An 11,198-nucleotide genomic window follows, 5' to 3' on the forward strand; every position below is an offset into this window, starting at 1 on the left:
TAGGTAATTTATAAAGAAAAGAGGTTTAATTGGCTTACGGCTCAACAGGAAGCATGGCTGGGGAGGCCTCAGGAAACTTAAAATCGTGGCAGAAGGTGAAGGGAAAGCGGGCACATCTTTCGTAGCCAAAGCAGGAAGACAGAGCGGGGAGGCGCCACACACTTTTAAACAACCAAATCTCACGAGCATTCACTCAATATCATGAAAGCAGCACCGAGGAGGAAATCTGACCCCATAATCCAATCACCTCCCACCAGGCCCCACTCCAATATTGGGGATTACAATTTGACATGAGATTTGGGTAGGTACACAGACCTGAACCATGTCACTATTGGGAAAAAACGGTGGTTAGAATGCAGTGGCATGATCTCGGCTCACTGCAGCCTCCCTTCCTGGGTTCAAGTGATTCTCCTGCCTCAGCCTCCTGAGTAGCTGGGACTACAGGTACATGCCACCACACCCGGCTAATTTTTGTTTTTTTTTTTTTTTTTTTTTTTTTTTTTTGAGACGGAGTCTTGCTCTGTAGCCCGGGCTGGACTGCAGTGGCCGGATCTCAGCTCACTGCAAGCTCCGCCTCCCGGGTTCACGCCATTCTCCTGCCTCAGCCTCCGGAGTAGCTGGGACTACAGGCGCCCGCCATCTCACCCGGCTAGTTTTTTGTATTTTTAGTAGAGACGGGGTTTCACCGTATTAGCCAGGATGGTCTCGATCTCCTGACCTCGTGATCCGCCCGTCTCGGCCTCCCAAAGTGCTGGGATTACAGGCTTGAGCCACCGCGCCCGGCCTAATTTTTGTATTTTTACTATAGACAGTGTTTCACCATGTTGGCCAGGTTGGTCTCGAACTCCTGACCTCAAATGATCTGCCCACCTCGGCCTCCCAAAGTGTTGGGATTACAGGCATGACTCACCGTGCCTGGCCTTACATCTGAAAAAATCTAGTTAACATTAAACTTTTACTAGGTAAAAATTATAGGTTTAATTTACATTTTGTTCTTATCAGCGAGGATAATTATCTTTTCACATTATTGTACACTGAAATGTGTCTACGTGTAGTTCATGTTAGAGCCCAAATGACTGATGGAACTAGATTTGAAGATAGGACCTTTAAGGAGATATTAAATAGGTTAAATGAAAGTTGTAAGTGTGGGAACCTAATCTGATAGTGTTCTTACAAGAAGAGGAAGAGACACCAAGAGATTTCTTTCTCTCCTCCAAACACAGAAGAAAAGCCATGTCAAGACAAAAGCAAGTGGCCATCTATAAGCGAGGAAGACAGCCCTTCACCAGAAATCAACCCTACTGGCATCTTTATCTTGAACTTCCAGCCTTCAGAACTATAAGAAAATAAATTTATGTGTTTTTGTTTTGTTTTGTTTTTGAGACGGAATCTGGCTTTGTCGCCCAGCCTGGAGTGCAGTGGTGCGATCTCGGCTCACTGCACGCTCCGCCTCCCGGGTTCACGCCATTCTCCTGCCTCAGCCTCCTGAGTAGCTGGGACTACAGGCACCCGCCACCTTGCCCGGCTAATTTTTTTGTATTTTTAGTAAAGACGGGGTTTCACCATGTTAGCCAGGATGGTCTCAATCTCCTGACCTTGTGATCCACCCGCCTCGGCCTCCCAAAGTGCTGGGATTACAGGCATGAGCCACCGTGCCCGGCCTAAATTTATGTTTTTTAAGCTACTCAGTCTGTGATATTTTGTTATGACAGTTCAAACAGAAGAAAACATGCATACCAAAAAGCCATTTTTTGTTCCTTTTCTATGAACTATCTCTATATCCCGTGCTTATTTTCTTTTGGATTATTTTTCCTCCTTATTAGATAGGCAGTACTTTCATTTCATTAAAATTAGCTTTTTCTGGGATATATGTTGCAGGTAAGTTTTCCCAGGCTATCAATTATCTTTTGGAGTTTTAGCATTAATAGTTTTTTGCCAAGTAAAAAAAATTAATTTATTATTATTTTCAATTATGGGTTCTAGGATTTGTGTTAGAATGATTTCCATGTCCTGAGGCTAACATTTTTTCCACATTATTTCTAGAACTTTTATGATTTCATCTTTCACATTTGAATCTCTGATCCACTTGGAATAGTAGATACGAAATGTTAAGGACCTATTTTCTTTCCCTCCACAATGGTTACAATATACAGTTGTATATTATAAACGAAGTACTAAATAATCGATATGTGTGCCCCTAATTAGAAATGCTGTCTTTATCATGTGAAGAAGAATATACTACCTACTGGGTCTGGAGTTTCTATTCCACTCCACTGATCTGTCTGCTTATCTGTCAGAACCATGCTATTTTAAGACTTTTATTTTGTGACAGGGTCTCACTCTGTCACCCAGTCTGAAGTGCAGTAGTGCAATCACAGCTCACTGCAGTCTTGACCTCCCAGGCTCAAACTATCCTGCCTCAGCCTGCCAAAGCATTTGGGAGGATGGCTGAGACTACATTATGTGCATGTGTCAACATACCCAGCTAATTTCTGTATTTTTGTAGAGATGGTGTTTCATTATGTTGCCCAGGCTGGTCTCAAAATCCTGGGCTCAAGTGATCGTCCACCTCGGCCTCTCAAAGTGCTTTTAGTGATTACAGGTATGAACTACCGCACCCAGCCAAGGCTATTATTTTATGTTTAAACATATGGTAGAGTAAATGTTCTGAATTACTCTTTTTCAGAATTTTCCTGGCTATTCTGTCTGCCATATTGACTTTTTCACATGAACTTCAGAATTAACTTGTCTTTAATAAAACAATTATTAATTTATTAATAAAATATCAGATTTGGATCACTCTAAATTATTACAAATTAAGTTTTTAAATTGCTAGGAGTTTGAGGCATCCTATATTATACTTTTTCACTTGTTTTCTGATTAGTCCCTCCATATTCAAGTTCTCTTCATAAGGTTATACCAATTCTTGCTAATTATATTCCTTAGTAACTTATATTTTTATGTCCATCATTGCTGGGGTCTTTTACAACTTGTTCAATTGAATCTTCTATCTGTTGTTTTCATATATATATGTATATCATATATATTATATGTACTATTTTGGCATATTTTATATCCAGCTACCTTCTTGAAATTTGTTTAAAATTGCTTTCTAGGCTGGGCACAGTCTAGGAAAAAAAAACAAAAATTAGCCAGCTGTGGTGGCATGTGCTTATAGTCCCAGCTACTCAGGAGGCTGAGGTGGGAGGACTACTTGAGCCCAGGAGGTTGAGGCTGCAGTGAGCCAAGGTTGCCTGGAGTACAGAGTAAGACTCCATCTTTTTTTTTTTTTTTTTTTTGAGACTGAGTTTCACTCCTGTTGCCCAGGCTGGAGCGCAATGGTGCAATCTCAGTTTACCGCAACCGCCGCCACCCAGGTTCAAGCAATTACCCTGCCTCAGCCTCCCAAGTACCTGAGATGACAGACATGTGCCACCATGCCCAGTTAATTTTGTATTTTTAGTAGAGACAGGGTTTCTCCATAGCAAAAATTGTTTATAGCCAGTTTCTCAAGGATATGTGAGAGGCTGGGAAGGCTGAGGAAGAGGACTTTTTGTGAGGTGGGACTATTTTTGGGAAGAGCTGTGGGTGTGTTCTCAGCACCCTGAGGAAAGGAGGTGGATGTTTCCTCCTCTAATCAAACCAAGCAAGTTGACCCGATCCATCCCAGTCCCTCTAATATCCAAAGGGGAGTGTGTTAAGAGAGCTCTTAGGAGAATGTTACCTTTTTTCCTGGCATTTAGGGGAAACAGAGATAGGAACTTGATTCGCACATGCTGACAGGATATGGACCATATGGAGTAAGCTGACCTCAGGAGATCTTGGATCCTGTTCTAGAGAACTTCTGGAGGATCAATGTGACCCACCAGAAAAGGATGACCACAGTATGCCTACAGTTAACGAAAGGATTTTAAGTGGCCTCTGTAAACAGGATGTTCTGACAACATGGCCTCCCCTGCAGTTGAAGATCTGCAGCAAGGTATTTGCTTAGAAACCTGGAAAAACGCCTATCAAGAAGAAAAAGGGTGAGCTTTGCCTATCCGTGAAGGCAGGAGAGAACCAAACACTGATTATAACAATACCAGTTAAGTAAGACCTTTCCTGTCTCTTTTATTTTTTATTTTTATTTTTTGGGATGGAGTCTCGCTCTGTTGCCCAGGCTGGAATGCAGTGGCACGATCTCGGCTCACTGCAAGCTCCGCCTCCCGGGTTCACGCCATTCTCCTGCCTGAGCCTCCCCAGCAGCTGGGACTACAGGCGCCTGCCACCACGCCTGGCTAATTTTTTGTATTTTTAGTACAGATGGGGTTTCACTGTGTTAGCCAGGATGGTCTCGATCTCCTGACCTTGTGATCCGCCCGCCTCGGCCTCCCAAAGTGCTGGGATTACAGGCCTAAGCCACTGCGCCCGGCCCTTTCCTGTCTCTTACCTTTCTTCCTTCCCCTTCCTCTTCTCCTGCTTTAGGGAGGCTGAGCAATCTACTGTTGGAGGAAGCTGAGAAGACCATGGAGGGAAAAAGGAAGCTGCTCACATATTCCTTTCCATCTTTATATAAGATTCAGCTGTAGGAAGAAGTCTTAAACAGTTTAAAGTACTAATAATTATAATACACCAGGTATTTCATTTAGCAAATTAAGGCTGATCTTGTCTACTGGAATTTTTTTTTTTTTTTGAGACGGAGTCTCGCTCTGTTGCCCAGGCTGGAGTGCAGTGGCGCGATCTTGGCTCACTGCAAGCTCCACCTCCCAGGTTCACACCATTCTCCTGCCTCAGCCTCCTGAGTAGCTGGGACGACAGGCACCTGCCACCGCACCCAGCTAATTTTTTGTATTTTTTTTATTAGAGATGGGGTTTCACTGTGTTAGTCAGGATGGTCTTGATCTCCTGACCTCATGTTCTGCCCGCCTCAGCCTCCCTGGATTTTTGACTATAATGACACTTGCCAGACATTTCATCCAGGGGCAGGAAAAAATACCATCTCACAGAGAAGGGCTGCAAGAGACAATTATGGGAGAATCGTTTTTTTTGAAAATACAAAATTTTACTCTGGAATAGGTTAAAGACCTAATTGTGTAAGATAGAACTACAAAGTCAATAGACAAAAATGTAGAAGAATTTCTTTGTGACCTTAGAAAAGAAAAATATTTCTTTCTTTTCTTTTCTTTTCTTTTTTTTTTTTGAGACAGAGTTTTGCTCTTGTTGCCCAGGCTGGAGTACAGTGGCACGATCTTGGCTCACTGCAACCTCCATCTCCCAGGTTCAAGAAATTCTCCTGACTCAACCTCCTGAGTAGCTGGGATTATAGGAGCCCACCACCACACCCGATTAATTTTTGTATTTTTAGTAGACACCGGGTTTCACCATTTTGGCCAGGCTGGTCTTAAACTTCTGACCTCAGGTGATCCACCCGCCTTGGCCTCCCAAAGTGCTGGGATTACAGGCGTGAGCCACTGCTCCCAGCCAGAAAAATGTTTCTTAAATAATAATACCATAAGCCATACACATATACACAAACACATAACAATATTAAAATAAGTATTTCTATTTAATAAAAAATATAATAAACAGAATACATAAGAGGGTATCAGCAGAGTCTAAAACTGTCAGGGAGCTAATATCTAGAAAATGTAAGAAACATTTGCAAATTAACAAGAAAAAGACTAATCCCAATTACATTTTAACAAAAGGTACAAAAGGCAATTTACAAACAAAGAAGCTGAAAAAGCTAACAAGCATAAAAGATATTCAAAATCACTGGCAATCAGAGAAATGCACATTAATACTACAAAGAAATACTACTTTATAACTTTTAGACTGATAACTATGAGAGAGCTACACAGTGCTGTGTTCATGCAGATGTGGGATATGGAAACTCTCATTCCGTAGTGATGGAAGTCTGGACTCGTACAACCAATCTGGAGGGAATTTGGCACCACTTAGTCAAGTAAACTCATATCCTATGACCCAGAAATTCTGTGGCCTAAGAAACTGTCAAACTGGCCCATAAAGGGATATGTATGAGATGATTAATTTCAGCATTTCCTGTAGTCGGAGGGTATGGAGGCAATCTGCATGTCCACTCCCTGGAAGAGTAGGTAGGTAACGTGATCAATACCTTGAAATAAATGTTTACATAGTAACAGATAATTGTAAAAATATTGTGATTAGTGAAAAAGAACAGGAGGCATTATTTATATAGATTTTTAAAATACATGTATGTAAAATATATGCTTTGTAAGAACATTTTCAAGCATAAAGATAAAATTAATCTTTTTTTTTTTTTGAGATGGAGTCTCACTCTGTCATCCAGGCTGGAGTGTAATGCCATGACCTCGGCTCATGGGAACCTCCATCTCCCAGGTTCAAGCGATTCTCCTGCCTCAGCCTCCTGAGTAGCTGGGATTACAGGTGCGCACCACCACGCCTGGCTAATTTTGTATTTTTAGTAGAGATGGGGTTTTGCCATGTTGGATGGGCTGGTCTTAAACTCCTGAACTCAGGTGATCTGCCTGCCTCATCCTCCCAAAGTGCTGGAATTACAGGCATGAGCTGCCGTGTCCAACAAATGAATCATTTTGAATGAGTGTCTACAGTGGAAGGAGAATGGAAATAGAGTATGGTGTTGGAAACAGATCAACAGAGTCCTTGTAAAGATTAGTGATAAATGAGTCTGATTAACTCAAGTTCAGGTTTGGAGGGTGATTAAAAATATGTACATAAACATTTATCTTCCAGACATACTTCCTATGGAGTTATACATTTAATGTCATTGTTGTTTCCTCTTTTCAGAATTTTTTTGCCTCTAAATTTTTTTACTTGTTTAATTACTCTAACAAGTATCTCTTTAAAAAAAAAAAAAGTTAAGGGCTGGGTGCAGTGGCTCACACCTGTAACCCCAGCACTTTGGGAAGCCAAGGCGGGCAGATCGCCTGAGGTCAGGAGTTCGAGACCAGCCTGACCAACATGGAGAAACCCTGTCTCTGCTAAACATAAAAAATTAGCCAGGCGTGGTGGCGCAAGCCTGTAATCCCAGCTACTTGGGAGGCTGAGGCAGGAGAATCACTTGAACCTGGGAGGCGGAGGTTGTGGTGAGCCGAGATGGCACCATTGCACTCCAGCCTGGGCAACAAGAGCAAAACTCCATCTTAAGAAAAAAAAAAAGAAGTTAAATATGTACTCTTGTCTCTTTCCTTATGTAATGGAAGTGCTTCTAGTATTTCTCTGTTAATAACTCAAGTGGCATTTAAGAATCCAAATCTGGCCAGATGCGGTGACTCATGCCTGTAATCCAAGCACTTTGGGAGGCCAAGGCAGGCAGATCACTTGAGGTCAGGAGTTCGAGACTAGCCTGGCCAATATGGCGAAACCTCATCTCTAGTAAAAATACAAATGTAGCCGGGAGTGGTCGTGGGCACCTGTAATCTCAGCTACTCGGGAGGCTGAAGCAGGAGAATCACTTGAACCTGGGACACGGAGGATGCAGTGAGCCAAGACAGCGCCACTGCACTCCAGCCTCGACAACAGAGTAAGACTCCGTCTCAAAAAAAAAAAACAAGAAACAAAAAACAAAGAATTGGCCAGGTGTGGTGGCTCACTCCTATAATCCCAGCCCTTTGGGAGGCCAAGGTGGGCAGATCGCTTGAGGTCAGGAGTTTGAGACCAACCTGGCCAACTCCGTCTCTACTAAAAATACAAATAATTAGCCAGGCGTGGTGGTGTGCACCTGTAATCCCAGCTACTCAGGAGGCTAAGGCAGGAGACTCGCTTGCACCGGAGGCGGAAGTTGCAGTGAGCCAAGAGTGCATCACTGCACTCCAGCGTGGGCGACAAAGCAAGACTCTGTCTCAAAAAAAAAGACAAGAAACATGTATTAATCAAAATTAATAATCAAGTTTACATGTGAGAAAAATTCATTATATTTTATGCTCTAGATACAGAAACTTAATAATCAAAGAAAACAATAATCAAAGCAGTGAATATCTTTCACCCCACATCAAAAGTCCTATGGATGATGAAGACCTTATACCGAGTTTGAAGAATGTTGGCTTATCATACCCCTTGGCGCACCTCTTCCCTATCCCAGAGGTAGAGTTAACACAGAGTAATCTCAGAGAGTAATAGAAACCTAAGGCAATCTGGGCATGTTTCCTCTGTGCAACCAAAAAGAAACTAAGTAGCACTGCTATCATTGATTAACTACTTACTATTCTTTCATTAATCAAATATTTACTGAAAGCCAACTATGTGCTGGCCATTGTAAATGCTGAAGATGGAGCAACTACAAAAGACAAGTTCCTTCTTTCACAAGCTTGAGTCTAGTTACAATGAAGAAAAAGTGCAACTATACATTTCATGCACAGATAGGTAGAATATACATATTTTATAATCAAATTGCTTTCACACAACATATATAACTTAAAATCCTCTATTTTCATTTAATATGACATTGTAAACTCTCATCCCCTTTCTTCCATTATAAATGCATGGTTATGGCCGGGTGTGGTGGCTCACACATGTAATCCCAGCACTTTGGGAGGCCGAGGCAGGCGGGTCACCTGAGGTCAGGAGTTTGAGACCAGCCTGGTCAACATGGTGAAACCCCGTGTCTTCTAAAAATACAAAAATTATCTGGGCGTGGTGGTGCATGCCTGTAGTCCCAGCTACTCAGGAGGCTGAGGCAGGAGCATCATTTGAACCCAGGAGGCAGAGGGCAGTGAGCTGAGACTGTGCCACTGCACTCCAGACTGGGCAACAGAGCAAGACTCTGTCTGAAAAAAAACAGAAAACAAAAAATACATGGTTATGAGATAGCTGCTCTGCATGTAGCATGATATCCACATTCCAGACAGAAAGGGGGAAAAGAATGCATGTGCACCGAGACTGCCCCACACCATCCCCACACCTTTAAAGAACTGCCTGAGGGGCCAGGCGCAGTAGCTCATGCCTGTAACCCCAGTATTTTGGGAGGCTGAGGCGGGTGGATCACCTGAGGTCAGAAGTTCGAGACCAGCCTGGCCAACACGGTGGAACCCTTGTCGCTACTAAAAATACAAAAATTAGCCAGGCATGGTGGCGGGCGCCTGTAATCCCAGCTACTCAGGAGCCTGAGGCGGGAGAACTGCTTGAACCTGGGAGGTGGAGGTTGCAGTGAGCTGAGATCATGCTACTGCACTCCAACCTGGGTGACTGAGTGGAGACTCCGTCTCAAAAAAAAAAGAAAAAAGAAAAGAACTGTCTGAGAAGCCCAATCTAAGAACTTTAACTTATATCAACAGGAGAAGCTGGAACATGTAGAGTTTGGTGTTTTTTTGTTGGTTTTCTGTTTTTCTTTATTTAAGCAGAGCAAACAAGATCAGGACTTTTATAGCAATAAAGAAGGGAATGGATATTGGGTTAGCCACATATGTAGCAAAACAATGAACAGTATCTACAATTTAATATATTCTTAAATAGCTTTCAATTATGTAGTAAGTTAAAATATCACTTATAATATTAGATATATGTCAATATATACATATACAAATATGTGTATTTGTATGTATATGCATATATATCTACATATGTATATAGGTAAAACCAAACTAGGCATACATGATAAACTGAACCATTTGCTATATTAATAAGAGAAAATTAGGAAGATATTTCCAAAGAGAAACATCAGCTTCCAGGTTACTTGCTAAGTCCTTTTAGGCATTTGCTAAGGAAAAAAAAAAAAAAAAAATCAGCCGTGCACCGTGGCCCATGCCTGTAATCCCAGCACTTTGGGAGCCCGCAGCGGGCAGATCATGAGGTCAGGAGTTCGAGACTAGCCTGGCCAACATAGTGAAGCCCCGTCTTTACTAAAAATACAAAGAAAAAAAAATTAGCCGGGCGTGGTGGCCGGCACCTGTAAGCCTAGCTACTCGGGAGGTTGAGGAAGGAGAATCGCTTGAACCTGGGAGGCACAGGTTGCAGTGAGCTGAGATCGCCCCACTGCACACCAGCCCGGGCGACAGTGCGAGACTCCATGGGGGGGGGGGGGGAATCATGTCCTGGAAAAACAAAGCATTTCAGGAACAAAGAGAAAACTTCAAGGCACCTTAAACATGGCTTTTAGATATCACAACCATTATTTCCTCTCCTCTGGGGAACCTCTCTTGGAGGACATAAATGAGAAGGGAGAAGACAATACACCTCCCCTGGTGCCCAAATGACAATGGCCAGAGCTTACTCTGCGTTCCCCTCCCCCGCCATGGGAGGGCTATCAGATGAAACTCGGGCTTCCAACTCAAACTCAGTGTCATAGAAAAACCCCCTTTAGTATCACGGGACGGAGGTGTCTTCTGCTCTCATATATGACTATGTGTGACATTTGGTCAAAGACACACAAACACAGTCTCAACTCCACGCACACACAGTGCTTGACAGTCACACACCCACCACTGGATACAAAGTCACAAGCACCCAACCTCCATATTCCTACACAAGGACAGAGTCACAACTACACAAGTACAAAGCCCCCTATATCTGCACACAGACGAACATATCGTCACAGAGTCACAATCACACACCCACCGCGGGCACACAATCACAGCTAACCCACACCCTCACACAGCGTTACACAGTCACACATTAACAGTCCTAACCCAGGGACTCACGGGACACCCACAGAATCCTCCCCACATCCGTACACAAGGTGTCACACACAGTCACAATCACACACACCCTGTGCTAGGACATGCAGTCACAAAATCACAATTTCACAACCGCCCCTTCCTCGGCCCGTTCCGTCTGAACAGACTTAATACTCAGTATCAACCCCCGCACCGGATTCTAGACGCTTCACCTCCAACCTCCTCCGGATCCTGTAGTCTCCAAGCCGACCCGCTCAGAGCCCAGCACCTGGGTCGCTTGCACCTCTCCACGGAGTCGCGGGAGTCGCGAGGGGAGGGACCGAGTGCGCGGCGCCTTCTTGGAAATGTAGTTCAGCGCCACGCCCACGATGGGCAAGATGGCGCCCGGCTTGAGCCGAGGCAAAGGGATTAGCCTCCTTCCCGAACCGTGTCTGAGAGTCTCCTGGGGGTCCTGGCTTAGTATCGCACCGTGGCTCTTACATGAAGTCAATACAGCGTGTTTAAGCTGATCTTACACCTGTGGCACACCACTACCCAATCCCAGGGATCGAGTAAACTAAGACTCGGCCTTACACCCCGCCCCGG

The 11,198-nt window shown here is 43.7% G+C and overlaps 1 long non-coding RNA gene across 1 annotated transcript; it reads right to left on the reverse strand.

The window, feature by feature from the left end:
* Positions 1-5,526: 5,526 nt before the first annotated feature.
* Positions 5,527-11,198, reverse strand: LOC119621739 (uncharacterized). The gene is made up of 3 exons (XR_005238301.2): positions 10,826-11,198; positions 7,724-7,839; positions 5,527-6,083 (listed from the first exon to the last, which is right to left on the reverse strand). It is a non-coding gene; the product is annotated as an uncharacterized lncRNA (long non-coding RNA).

The sequence above is a fragment of the Chlorocebus sabaeus genome, chromosome 6 (genome assembly GCF_047675955.1).
Source record: "Chlorocebus sabaeus isolate Y175 chromosome 6, mChlSab1.0.hap1, whole genome shotgun sequence".
Lineage (NCBI taxonomy): Eukaryota > Metazoa > Chordata > Mammalia > Primates > Cercopithecidae > Chlorocebus > Chlorocebus sabaeus.